The sequence below is a fragment of the Leptodactylus fuscus genome, chromosome 7 (genome assembly GCF_031893055.1).
Source record: "Leptodactylus fuscus isolate aLepFus1 chromosome 7, aLepFus1.hap2, whole genome shotgun sequence".
Taxonomy (NCBI): Eukaryota; Metazoa; Chordata; class Amphibia; order Anura; family Leptodactylidae; genus Leptodactylus; species Leptodactylus fuscus.
Window position 1 is genome coordinate 146,252,129 of NC_134271.1, and position 13,354 is coordinate 146,265,482.

The 13,354-nt window shown below is 43.0% G+C and overlaps 1 protein-coding gene across 1 annotated transcript in view; it reads right to left on the minus strand.

Moving 5' to 3' along the window:
- Positions 1 to 13,354, minus strand: part of LOC142213422 (Fc receptor-like protein 5) — a 126,976-nt gene that overhangs the window by 47,579 nt on the left and 66,043 nt on the right. The window lies entirely within an intron of this gene.

Consider the following 13,354-nt stretch of genomic DNA (forward strand, 5'->3'; position numbering starts at 1 on the left):
TTAAAATTTAAAAATTCTAACTGCGCCCCTTTCCCTAATTTACATATAATATAAACCAAATCTAAAATAAACAAGTTAGCGCATTTTTAGATATGGCGATACCTGATAAAATATAATATTACATATCCCGCACAGTAAAAACTGTAGCAGAAAAAAAAAGAATCAAAATTTCTAAATGATAGATCTGACTCTGGACTTTGATTTGAACAAGATCTGATGAAGGGGTGGGCTTTGTAGCCCAAAGGCCCCGAAACGCGTTATCTACTCTTACAATTGTCCTTCAATAAACCGTTGCGTATTCAATCATTCCACCCACAAGGGATTGTGCGCCCACCCGGGTTTTTTTTTGTGAATCTAGTTCACTTTTTGTTGGTTTTCAAAATTTCTAAATGGTCATAGATTTTTTTTTGCTGCCTCGTCTCCCAAAATATATGGAATAAAAAGTGATCAGAGTCAGACTTCCCAGAAAACGACAACTTATCCTACAAAGAAGAGGCCGTACACAGCTCTGTATACCAAAATATATCAAGTTATGGATGTCAGAATATGGTGATGCAAAGAAATTTTACTTGAAATTTTTCTATATATATTTGATATTGCCATGACCTTACTGCCCCCCAGAATACAGGGAACCGGTCACTATTAGCACACGTGGAATGGACTAAAAACAAAGCCTGGAAGAAAATGGCGCAACTGCTATTGTCTTTCCCAATTCCAACCCATTCTGAATATTTTTCCAGCTTCCCAGAATAATAAATTGTGTCATTGTGAAATACAACAGGTCCTGCCAAAACCAAGTCCTCATACGGCTTTGAAAGATGAGGAGTAAAATTTGAGTAAGACATGAAGATCATTGTACTTACCGAGGAATAAGATGGACATCTCTGTGGACATGATGGATGGAGACAATGCTGTCCAGACTAACAAGACAAGTTGGTTTCTGTTCAGAAATGTTCTACAAGTTAGAAGAAGGGCCGGACGAAATAGGGGAAATAGGTTATAATTCTTCTCTAAATAGGTGTGAACTTGACCATCATCTGCATTGTCAGTGATATGAAGCCCTGTGTGATACTTCCTGTGACATCTCTACATTGATACGGTGTGTGGTCATATAATAACTAATACTAAGTGCTATATACTATGGTGCACTACACTGACAATATACTATATGCTGCCGCGTCTAAAAAGAGAAGTTGGTTTGTGTCAGTATCGTTCTGTAGGTTTACCAAAAGGAGGGAAAGAGAACTGAAAATACATAGTTCTTAATATATTGTAATGTGTCTGCAGTAGGGCGAGCCTGAAACGCGTTATTAGTGCTGGAACATCTTGTACGAGATGGGTAGGTGGGTGCCAAAGCCATAGACAGGCTAAGGGCAGGCAGCTCAAGTACACAGGTCAGGAACAGGTGGGTGGTCGGCAGAAAAGGATCAAAAACAGAGACAAGATCAGTAAATGGAAAATCAGACAAAGAAATTGTCAGAACAATCTTGCAGGAACTATCTCTAGCTATGACCCTTTATTGTTCATGCCTGCACCAAAAACATCTGGCAGAAAACATCCCAAGGCTGGGGCTCACGTGGCTTAAATGTCGCAGTTTGGCTGCAGCATAAATGGGAAGCTCAGAAGTAAGAACAATTACCCCGTCACCCTACCAACAGTGTCACTATACACAGGCTTATCCGCAGCCACCTACAACAGTCACCAGGAATCTTCAGGACAACAAGAAGCTATAAATTGAGATTCCCAGTCTGGAAACTTGTGCTTAGTACTAATGGTGTAACATTATTGAGTTTTGTTTTGTTTTTTTTTCCCCCAAAAGCTGCAAGCTGTTAGGTAGTTCGGAAAAGATCGGATTCCGATCGGCGATCGAGAAAATTTCATGATCGCGATAGGAATTCCAAACATGATCTTTTTAGGTGGGATCGAGATCAGTACGATTTCCCACAATGCTTTGCTTAGCCTTCACACTGAGTATACGCTCCGCTCATTCTGAGTGGAGTGTATACTCAGTGTGAAGGCTCTGCTGCGGTTCCATAGGAATGAATGGAAGAATCTGGCACACAGCCTTAACCCTCTGCGCACCGGCTGCCTCCATTCATTCTAATGGGAGACTAAACTATCATCTCTAGTAGCTACTTACCTGCAGAGATGGCTGCTCCGGTGCCCTCCTTCTTCTTCGCCTCGCTGCTGCTCCATGCTGCTCTTCTCGCCTCCCAGGTTAGTGTTTAAAGAGCTAGGAAGGCGGGGCTTGTGGCTTAGGAGAGTGTGGGTGGGTACAGGGCGGGGAGACGTGATGTCTCCCCTCCCAGTACCCGCCCACACTCTCCTAATCTGGGAGACAGCGGGCATCAAGGTGCGAAGAGCAGCGTGGAGCGGCAGTGAGGCAAAGAAGAAGGAGAACAGCGGAGCAGCCATCTCTGCAGGTAAGTGGACACCAGGGGGGACTATGTAGCCAGAGGATTAAGAATAAATCCTCTGGCTACTTAGTGATTCACTACACAGCATGGATTCTAACAATTAAAGCGTTCATTTGTTAGATTCCATGCTGTATAGTGAATAGGATTGCTTTTAAAATCCGATCTCCGATTAGTAAAAAAATCCCATTGACTTGCATTGGGATCGAGATCGGGTTCGAATGAAAAATGATCAGAAATCAGATTTTAAAATCGATCCTGAAAAGTCAAGATCGGCTCAACCCTACTGTTAGGTCTTCAGTTCTGTTCAATAAAATTTTTTTAATGATTCCTAAACACAATTTTACTTGGACTTCCTTGTACGCCAGAATTTATTTTTCTTTTTTAGATTCTGCTGTGGACTTTTCCACTCAAGACTGCCCATGTGTTACGATCGTGTCTGGGTCCAGACCCAGATTCCGGATTGCAGGTTGCACCGCTAAGGAAACAGGGGAGGGAGACTATCCCTGGCACTACGGTGGCTAGCTAGGCCCTGCCTACGGGTGGTGGTCAGCTGTCCCCAAGATAGTCTTGGCCCCGACAACTCCTGGCTCTCTAGCACGAAAACCTAGCAGACAGATAGGGCAAGAGCTATAGGAGAGCTAGGGACTGGGGTTTCTAAGGTGGTCACCCCTACAGAAATCCAGGTGCAGCTGAAGACAGACAAACGGGATGGGAGGTGCTGGACAACGGACACGCAGCACAACACAATACAAAACAAGAAAATGAGGAGAGGGACAGTGGAGAGGGGAGGAAAGGGTAAACACAGGACTGGGAGAACACTGGAACCCAAAAGAAAGTGCCAGGCAAACAGAGCAGAAGGATAGGGTGGAGATGACGTGTGAGGAAACAAACCAGATACACACCACAGGCAACTTTCACACCACTTCCTAATCAGTAGGAACTTTCACCAAAACAATCCTCCTCCTAGAGCCAAGAATCCTAAGGTGTAAACCACGAAAACTGGCAACATGTGGGGCCAGCCCTCTTCCTTAAAAAGGCCCCAGAATCCTCCCATAGGATGATGGCAATATTAAACACCTGAGGTTCGATTCCTGGAACCTCAAGTATGCTAAGAGGACTGACCCCAATACCAAACCAGATGGTCCAGTGGCAAAGCAACCACCAGCAGAACACAGGAGCCCGGACCAATCCCCAGCTGACACACATACCAACATATACAAACAACCAGGTCATGACACCATGCACCACATCCCGGATAAAGGAGGGGTAAGATGACCTATTTTTTTGTTCCACAGAATTAATATTGCCATACAGCACCTGGCTTACCTGGGCAAGTAACGGGGCCCCGAGCTCCTGAGAGGGCTCACTTGGCAGCTGGGTAACGTACGGACCTGTTGCCAGCTAGAAATGGCTGGGTTCCCTGGACCATCATGATAGTGGTCGGGGAAACCTATAAGACCATGACACACTCGCGGGGTGAGTGGAAAGTAAGGAAGAAGGATGGTCGCCAGGTGTGCCAAAGTGACTTTGGTGAGGCGGTATCCTTCACACTTTCCAATGTCTGAACAGGTTGTATCTAGTTGTATGGAATAGACTGTATTACACTCCACTCCAATACGTCTACTTCAGCAAAAAATCACCCAATTTCGAAACACATAAGTTACTCCAAAAAGGGATCTTTGCTGCCCAAGGGCCCACACAAACCTGAAGCCAGTCCTGTGCATTGTCCAGACATTTATCTGGAAGAATTATTTTACTGGAAATAAATCTATAGGGTGGCCGCCATGTATATCTTGTTTTCTACAATGGCCAGTCTAGTGTTGAGGCTGGGGATTGGCTGAAGCTTTCACATGCTGTCAGTGTGATGTCATCACTGCAGTCAGGTAAGTAACACTAATAGAGAGCACTGGACTGGTGACAGATGCAATAGGTAGGTCCCATAAGTTCTCTTTTGTAATATTTTACTATTTGCTGCTTTTTTCTCCTCGTTTCAAAAAACTCCTCTAAAAGCATTGGCGCTTCTCAGCTCGGCCTGACAACAATGGCCGCTGCTTCCTCTGTACGCTGATCCTTATGGTTCACAATACAGTAAGACTTGGTCAGCGGTTCCTTATTCTATAGTGTGATATTCACACATCTCTGATATATTTCACATCCCAACCATTTCCTGAGAGCTATAGCGGCCATATACAGTAATTGTGAGCCATAGCTTAACCCTTTCCTTCCCTGTGCGGTGAGGTCTTGGCTTTGATAGGAGAACGAGAAAGTGTACAGAAATATTATATAACTAAGTGCAAAGTTTCCCATCAACAACTCAAGATGTACAAAATTTATATTTTTCACATTTCCAACTAATTTTATCTACAAAGTCTTCTCATTGGTTGGAATTATGGGTTGGAACCCTACTTCGAAAGAGACAAGCGATTGTCTTCTTCACTAGGCCAGTGACAAGGGAACGTCCTCTACTTCTAGGCCAGTGACAGTAAATCCCACATCACAGGTCATTGTTATCTGCTCTGATGGAAAGATCTTCTTGTAGTCTGGAGTGAAGGTCACCGCAGGTCTGATGGCGGCTCCTATAAGACATCATGGATCATACAGGGGAATTGTAGACATAATGAGCTGCACATTCTGTATATCTTTTCATAGTTTGAGTCATAATGAGAAAACATATTGATGATATCCACGTTAGTTAAGGAGTCCAATTTGTTTTGAGACTAATTCAACACAATATCACTACAATAGATAGTATGCTACAAAACCAGGTTGTGTTGAGAGAAGCTTCTTAAAGGATGCCTGAAATTCATGAGAAGCTGAAATATCTGTATTGTCTTGCCGGACAGTTTGTTTTCTGACTTTCATTCTCGGTGAATTCCAAGCAGGATTCAGAGTGTCGCCACAAAAAAATAATCTGTAGTTCTTGTTTCTATAGTGTGAAAGTCCTCTTTTTTTTAATAACATTTCCTCACAGGGATATATTGTGTATCATGTGTCACATGTAACTATCTCTAACTGACGATGATGACTTGAAAAAAAAAAAAAATTACAGAAAGTTTGATCGTTACAAGCAAATTGTCAAATGACTCATTTCCCTTTAGGTCTTAACTCCTTGGAGCTTTCTTTTTGGTTCTTAGCATTTTGTTACTATGTTTCTGCACTTCCTCTGAGCCTCCGCTTATTACACAGATTGATGGGGTAGCCATCTTGCAGTTAGGAACGTCTGGAGTCAGTGGTGTAACTAGGAATGGTGGGACCCTGTGGTGAGCTTTTGACATGCCCCCCCCCCCCCCCCCCGCCGAAGAACTCTACTGCCCACACACACACACACACACACACACACACACACACACACACACATTCCTGTGCACTCTATTATCCCCCATAGTGGCCCCTGCACAGTATTATATCCAACAGAGGTTTCTGCACACAGTATTATGCCCCACTGTGGACACCCATGAATATGGTGATGCAAAGAAATTTTACTTGTAATTTTTCTATATATATTTGGTATCGCCATGACCTTACTGCCCCCCAAAATAGAGGGAACCAGTCACTATTAGCACATGTGGAATGGACTAAAAACAAATCCTGGAAGAAAATGGCGCAACTGCTATTGTCTTTCCCAATTCCAACCCATTCTCAATATTTTTCCAGCTTCTCAGGACATCCTGCAGAATAATAAATGGTGTCATTGTGAAATACAACTTGTCCTGCCAAAACCAAGTCCTCAATGAAAAAAACGAAAAGTTGTATCTACTTGTATGGAATAGACTGTATTACACTCCACTCCAATACGTCTCCTTCAGCAAAAATATCACCCAATTTTGAAACACATGTGTTACTCCAAAAAGGGATCTTTGCTGCCCAAGGGCCCACACAAACCTGAAGCCAGTCCTGTGCATTGTCCAGACATTGGAAGAATTAATATAGTGGAAATAAATCTATAGGGTGGCCGCCATGTATATCTTCTTTTCTACACATGGTCAGTCTAGTGTTGAGGCTGGGGATTGGCTGAAACTTTCACATGTTGTAAGTGTGATGTCATCACTGCAATCAGGTAAGTAACACTAATAGAGAGCACTGGACTGGTGACAGATTCAATAGGTAAGTCCCATAAGTTTTCTTTTGTAATATTTTACTATTTTCTGCTTTTTTCTTCTTGTTTCAAAAAACTCCTCTAAAAGCCGACACCGAAGAACTCTACTGCCCCCCCCCCCACCCACACACCCACACCCACACCCACACACACAAACATTCCTGCGCACTCTATTATCCCCCATAGTGGACCCTGCACAGTATTATATCCAACAGAGGTTTCTGCACACAGTATTATGCCCCACTGTGGACACCCATGAACAGAGTATAATAATCAGAGACCGAGAGGGGATACAAACATAAAAAACACCGTTACTTACCTATCCCCGGCTCCGCTGCAGTCCTCGGTGGTGTCGGCCATTTTCAATGATGTCGGGACATCATATGACCCGGTCATGTGACGTCAGATATGTCGCACAACTAGGCCGAAGCCTGTCCGGAGTGCGGAGAGGTAAGTAACACTGTTCCCTTACTTCTGCCAGGCCTCCGATTATTATACTCGGGGATCTTAAAAGACCCCCCGAGTATAATAATAGTGTTTGTGGGGCCCGTGGCGTCACTTACTGATACCAGCCCCTGCCAGGATCGGTCAATAAATATGGCCCGTTACCGGCTGGAGTAATGGCCTATAAAAAAGAAAAAAAAAAAAAAAACAGCGGCCCTTAATGTCCTGGGCCCTGTGGCAGCTGCTACCCCGGTAGTTACACCACTGTTTGGAGTCATTGGAGGGAATGTAGCAAGGAGTTTCCTGTACTAATCCTGATCCCCGGTGCATCTGATTTATTTTGCTTGTGATTCCTTACAATAATCATTATTTACCCAATGAGGGAATTTTTTGATATTATTGGAAAAAGTGTCAACCTAGTAAAGACGATCCCACCATCAACACTGCGCAAATAAAATAAAAAATACTTTGATTCTGAGCAGTTGACAAATGATGCACTGGATCACACATATTTTTGCTGACAACGGATCACAGGTCTGGCAGACAGGAGTCTATCGTTGGCCATCACAAATAGTTGTTCGTAGTAATATTTTTAGACGGCCAAAACTGTTCATTTCCACAGAGTTCTTCTTATTTGTATGGCCAGCTTTAGCCTCTTTAGTTTGGCGCATCCTTCATATACAGTAGCCGGATAACAGGGCGAGAAGATGATGTTGACATGAAGATGGCGGTAGCGTACAGAAGTTACAGGGGCTTTTCTGTGATTATCTACCATAAGATGCCCCATATATTATAAGAGAATAACATATGGGTCATCGATATTGTAAGAACCTGCAGATAATATATAAAGTGCACATTGTTCTTGCTGCTCACATCTGGAGATGATATCTAGGACAGTTGATATTCTGATAGATCTCTGTTGCAGTCGCAGACGTTTCTTGAGATTCCTTGGCTTTTCTTTTAGTTTTGGCATTTACTACAGCATAGATGACGTTCTAATGGAAAAAATATAACAAATGTATCAGACAAAAGAACCAGACAGAGATAAAACTACATGCATAAGGCGTCTTACTAAGTGATACTTACTGGAAATGGATGGATATCAATGAATAGTTAAAGGGGTTGTCCAGTCTCTAAATATGTGCAAATACTCGTATGTGGCTTTATTTTACTTGCTGATTCTTGTATCATTGTTATTTACATGCAGTGACCCCGTGAACAAACTACATTTCCCATGATCCATCTGCCTGCTCTGCACTCCAATAAAATCACAGGTAATAAATCCCTCCCACATTTGAGGTCACATGATGATATGATGTTTTGTGTGGATGCTCACTCCCCTCTCCCCTGTGAACAGCACACACAGTGTGAGAGCAGGCAGATGCATCCTGGAAAATGTAGTTTGTCCACAGATTCACTGCAGGTAAATAACAGGGATACAAGGAGCAGCAAGTAAAAAAAAAAGCCAAGTAAAGGCTGCACAAGGGAACAGTGAGGATTTAGCACTGCTGTGGGTGCATTTGCAGATAATTTTTGGAAGCTATATAATGTCTTTAAGACATTAAACTACCGTATATACTCAAGTATAAGCCGACCTGAATATAAGCCGAGGCCCCTAATTTTACCACAAGAAACTGGGAAAACTTATTGACTCGAGTATAAGCCTAGGGGAGGGGGAAGGGGGACACACAGTAGCTACTGGAAAATTTCAAAAATTATAATGGTCGGAGTTTTTGGGTGCAGTAGTTGCTGGGGAACGGGAGGGGGTGTTTTGGTTGTCTGTCTGCCCTTTCCCTGAGCATGAGGACTGTTTTTTCTTCCCCCACTTGGAGTTCAGTCTGGCTGACTGGTGGAATCGCTTCTGCCGCTGCTGGCTTCATGCAGGGCAGAAGCATAGTGAGGTTGCAGGCATCTGTCTACACTCCCTGGCATCCGCCTCTCTATTACAGCGGATGCCGGGTCTGTATTCACATATGCAAAGCCAAGCAGCGAGATGCTGCTGGCCCTGCGTGCTCGCTCATAGACCAGTCTAGCCTTCACAATGCAAATACAGACCTAGCATCCGCTGTAATAGAGAGAGAGGCGGATGTCGGGTCTGTATTCGCATTGTGAAGGCTAGACTTGTCTCACCATCTATGAGCGTGCACGCAGGGCCAGCAGCATCTCGCTGCTTGGCTTTGCATATGTAACCCCACCCACCAATGACGCAACAAAGCCGGAAGACAGAAGATTTTATAGAAACGAAGACTGGTGAGTATGCGACGTGGGACAACCCCTTTAACGCCACTGCCAGCCCTCTACACACCCTAGTTCACTCTGTACAATCACAGCGGCCTGTGTAGGTCAGAGCAGCCGCACAAGGACTCAGTCTAGACAGCACTCCTGTGCTAGACTGTCCACAATTAGCTAGTGTGCACACAGTGGCTTCCTGAGGCACACCAAGCAGCTACCAACTAAAGTTTTAAGAACTAGAGTTCTACCTGAACTGCACTTCTGCCTGACAAAGTTTCTAACTAGCTAGCTATCCTGAGCACACACAGTGCATTTGTGAATTGACATTAGGGCAGCGGGCTGAGGAACCTCCCTCTTTATAAAGGGAAAGGGCGGTCCACTTTCGGCCAAGCCAGCTGCCCAAGGCGGAGGTGATTGGTCGACACGACTGTCAGTCACAGCCTGACCACACCCTCCGGCTGCAAGAGGTTTTAACCCTTGCTAAACCTGACTGCCGCACAAGGAGGGAGTGACAGGCGGCAATACGCTACCACAGAGAGATGGGCTGTGACCCAACCCCTCGGACGCAGTTGCCGCACAGTCCTAACAGTATCACAGTCATTTTCTACTTTTGTATGTATTCTAGGGAAAGGAGGGATATAGAACTTTTATTTTTTTATTTTATTTTTATTTTTTTTGCATTATTTTATGGGAGATTCTATACATTGATATTGTGGCTGGTCATAGACTAATGGATCTATGCCAGGTCAGGGATAAACTACTTTTAACCACTCCATATTAGTATCTACCCAGTTCAAATTTCACAGAAGAAATGTAAGGGTAAACTCCATACTGCCTCTAGTGGTGGCCGCAGGCTTCCAGCATGTATATCTCTAAGTAGGACACTTGGAGCTTTGTGAATGAAAAGCAGAGCTCCTAAAATAATGCAATTGGCACAGAATATTCAGCATGGATTTTTTTGCCAGTTTAGTCTTGGCAGTACTTACAGTTTTATTGTCTTTTCGAAACTGATCTAGAAAATGAGCAATAAAACAAAAAGATATAAGAACTTCTATATCTGATTTGACCATAGCTTACTATGACAATGGCAGTATTAGCTAAACAACACTAAAAAGTAGGTAAGCAATAGCCCCAGTAAGGTGGGAAGTCCCCTATTTACCCCCCTATCCCCCCATCATATGAGGGACAGTTACTTAATATCCCCAATGTGTAAGAAATGTAAGATATATGGTGGTATCGCCGCCAACTAAATGATGATGTGTACAAAGCCAATGTCTATGCAGAGCTACCACCGAGTAGTAACAAATAGGAGGTGACACACAAATAGTAATGCTCATCGCTTCACCCAATGGAGTTGCACTATGTGAGTGACGATGATTATTGGCAGTCAAGCAAGTGGCACAATAGGGGCGGCATAAACTAAATGGTCTCTTGGGTGTTCTATCCATGTCAACTCTATACATGTTTCATCTGCATGATAGCCTGGATTCTAATAAGGGTGACCTGGCCAGTCAGAGTATATGTAAGAATGTGGACAGTACAGTGCAGAGCTTCTCCCCCCCCTCCACTGCTGTGATGTCTCTGACTCAATTTATCTAAATTATATAAATCTATCCAATCTCTGCTCCAGAGTCCTTGGCTATAATTCAGTCATAGTACAGCAATCTTTGGGTTGTCCCCTATTGCTGTGCAAGGTGCAGAGGCTTAGTACACTCCCTGATATTATTTCCCAAAAATGTCTCTTCTCTCTTGCTCTTCTTCCCAATGTTACATGTGGCAGTGACCATTTTACCAGATGGACTAAGATACATTTTGCAAAAGTTTCGGTCTCTAATTAAACCAAAATTGTTGTGAGTTGACTTGAATCCAGTTCATTATGAATGGGTTCACCTAATTCTAATATCTGGTATGTCCAGCCAAGGGATACAATGTACCTCTGTTTCAAGATGGATGATAAAGGAAGGTATTAGTCATGGTAAGTAAATTCAATAGTGTCTTCAAGTATTAACTTAGATTTAAAGTAATACATGAATGTTAGGTTATGTAGACCATCTCCAAGCTAATCTGGCCTAAGACATTGGAGGAAGGGGGAGGGAATTTATTAAGGTTGTTGTTTCCTACATCAGTCTTAATAAAGGATCCACCTGAACTATTATGAGGCTCTGGACTCTTAATAACTTAATTGCACTGACGTGAACCACAAAAGAAATCAATTCCAACCATGAACTGCCATAGATTTCCTATGTAACTCACTCCAGTTTTCTGGAGTAATTTATTATGAATATCTCGGTTTAAGGGTCCTCAACCTGGCCCACCGGACACTCTGCCCCTGACCCACCTACTTTTGCAACTGAGGTGAATAAAGAGGGATGTGGCATATCTTTGAACCTAGAAAAATGGCATAGATGGGTTAATAAATTCCTGTCAATGCAGTGAACCCTACTGATGCTGTCGGCTAAAAAAATGATATTTGGAGCTCAAAGGGTTACTGCAGGTCTGACAGTATATGTAAAAAGAAATGCACTGCTGCAAAAAATGGTTAACACGAAAAAATGATTTGCCACTTAAGGGTTACTGATGGCAGAGGTAAAGAAAACAAGTCAGTTGGCCCTATGGTTAAAGCAGCCCGGCATAAGGATGGACAATCTACTTCCAAGATGGATGATGGAGGAATATGGAGAAGGATGAGTTGGAAATACTTACTTTGTGGCCTACTAATCCTGTCAAGATCCGTATCACTAACATGAACTTCAGTAGAGTCTTCACTGTCAGTGGCTGAAAAGGAAAGACCCAATAAATATTCACTAGGAGTTTTAGTAATAAATCATTGCTAGGTCATCCATGTCATCTCCAACCTAAGCTGGCCTAAGACATTCAAGTCTGAGATGTCTGGAAATGATTGAGTTGAACGTTGCGATCTCTGCAGACAGGTGGAGATGTTATTGGGATCAGTAACATTATAAAAATTCATCCCAACACTTTTTTTTTGATCCAAAGAGAATGTGAAATGTTTTTCTATTGGATGTTCTGTAGCTAATGGCAATTTAGTGGGTCAATAAAGGGATTAGGGCATGAAATATATTAATCCTTTACCCATAAGATAGAGAATAACCTAATGGTCAGTGGAGGTCTGGTCACTGAGATTCCCACCAATCCTGAGAACAGGGGACATTTTATCCCCACTGTGAATGAAGAAGGCATCCAAATCCCTGGAGGACATAGGCAGGACCCCGCTACCATTCACTTCAATGAGAGAGCCATAGTGCTGTACTCCATGACTGCCATTGACTGCCGGAGATAGGTGGCTGCAGTTGCCATAGCTGGGGTAAAACATGCCCGTTCTCGGGATTGATGGGGTCTCAGTGGTTCATTCTCAGTCCTTCACCAATAGCAATGTATCCTCTATCTTATGGCTAGAGATGAAATATTTTTCTGTGGCATATCCCCTTAATAGTGCCTGCTCAATGACTACATATCTATGAGGCAGACCGCTAAATACTGAATCCTCTGGATGTAGCTTTAGCAGTGTGAATAGCTTCTAATAAAGAAATATAGAAATTAAAAATGGATGACGATGGAATTTTCTATTACCTGTCATTGGCTGATGGTTCTTATTGGATGATCGGCGTCGAAAGTAAACGTACAAGAAAGTAAATATGATGAAGATGATGAGAACTAAAAGCGACAAACTTCCAGCTATTATGATCACTAGAGAAGAGTCTTTCCATCCTGTAGAGACAGAATCATTAGATTATAGATAAGATAATCCTTTAATAGTCCCACAATGTGGAAATGGGGACATAAATGGCACAACTGGATAATAGACACTGCTCACCTTGTACATGAAGTGTCTTACTCTCCTTCTTTATCTTGCTGTTTGGTGTTTGTATCTCACATGTATATGACCCAGAATATCCCTTCTGAACCTCATATGTATTATCAGAGCTGAACCCCTGAACGTTCCTCCCATCTACTGTAGAAGACATACTGCAGCTCTGTACTCTGTCTAGGCTCAGTAAGATTTGTGTCACATGTCAGGGTCATGTTATCTCCATCATTGACCAACTCTGGAGATACCTTCAGCACTGGAGGAGAGAAGAGCTCTAGAAAAGAATGAAATAATCCAAAGATAAATATATAGGCAAATCCCAAAACAAAGGAGAGG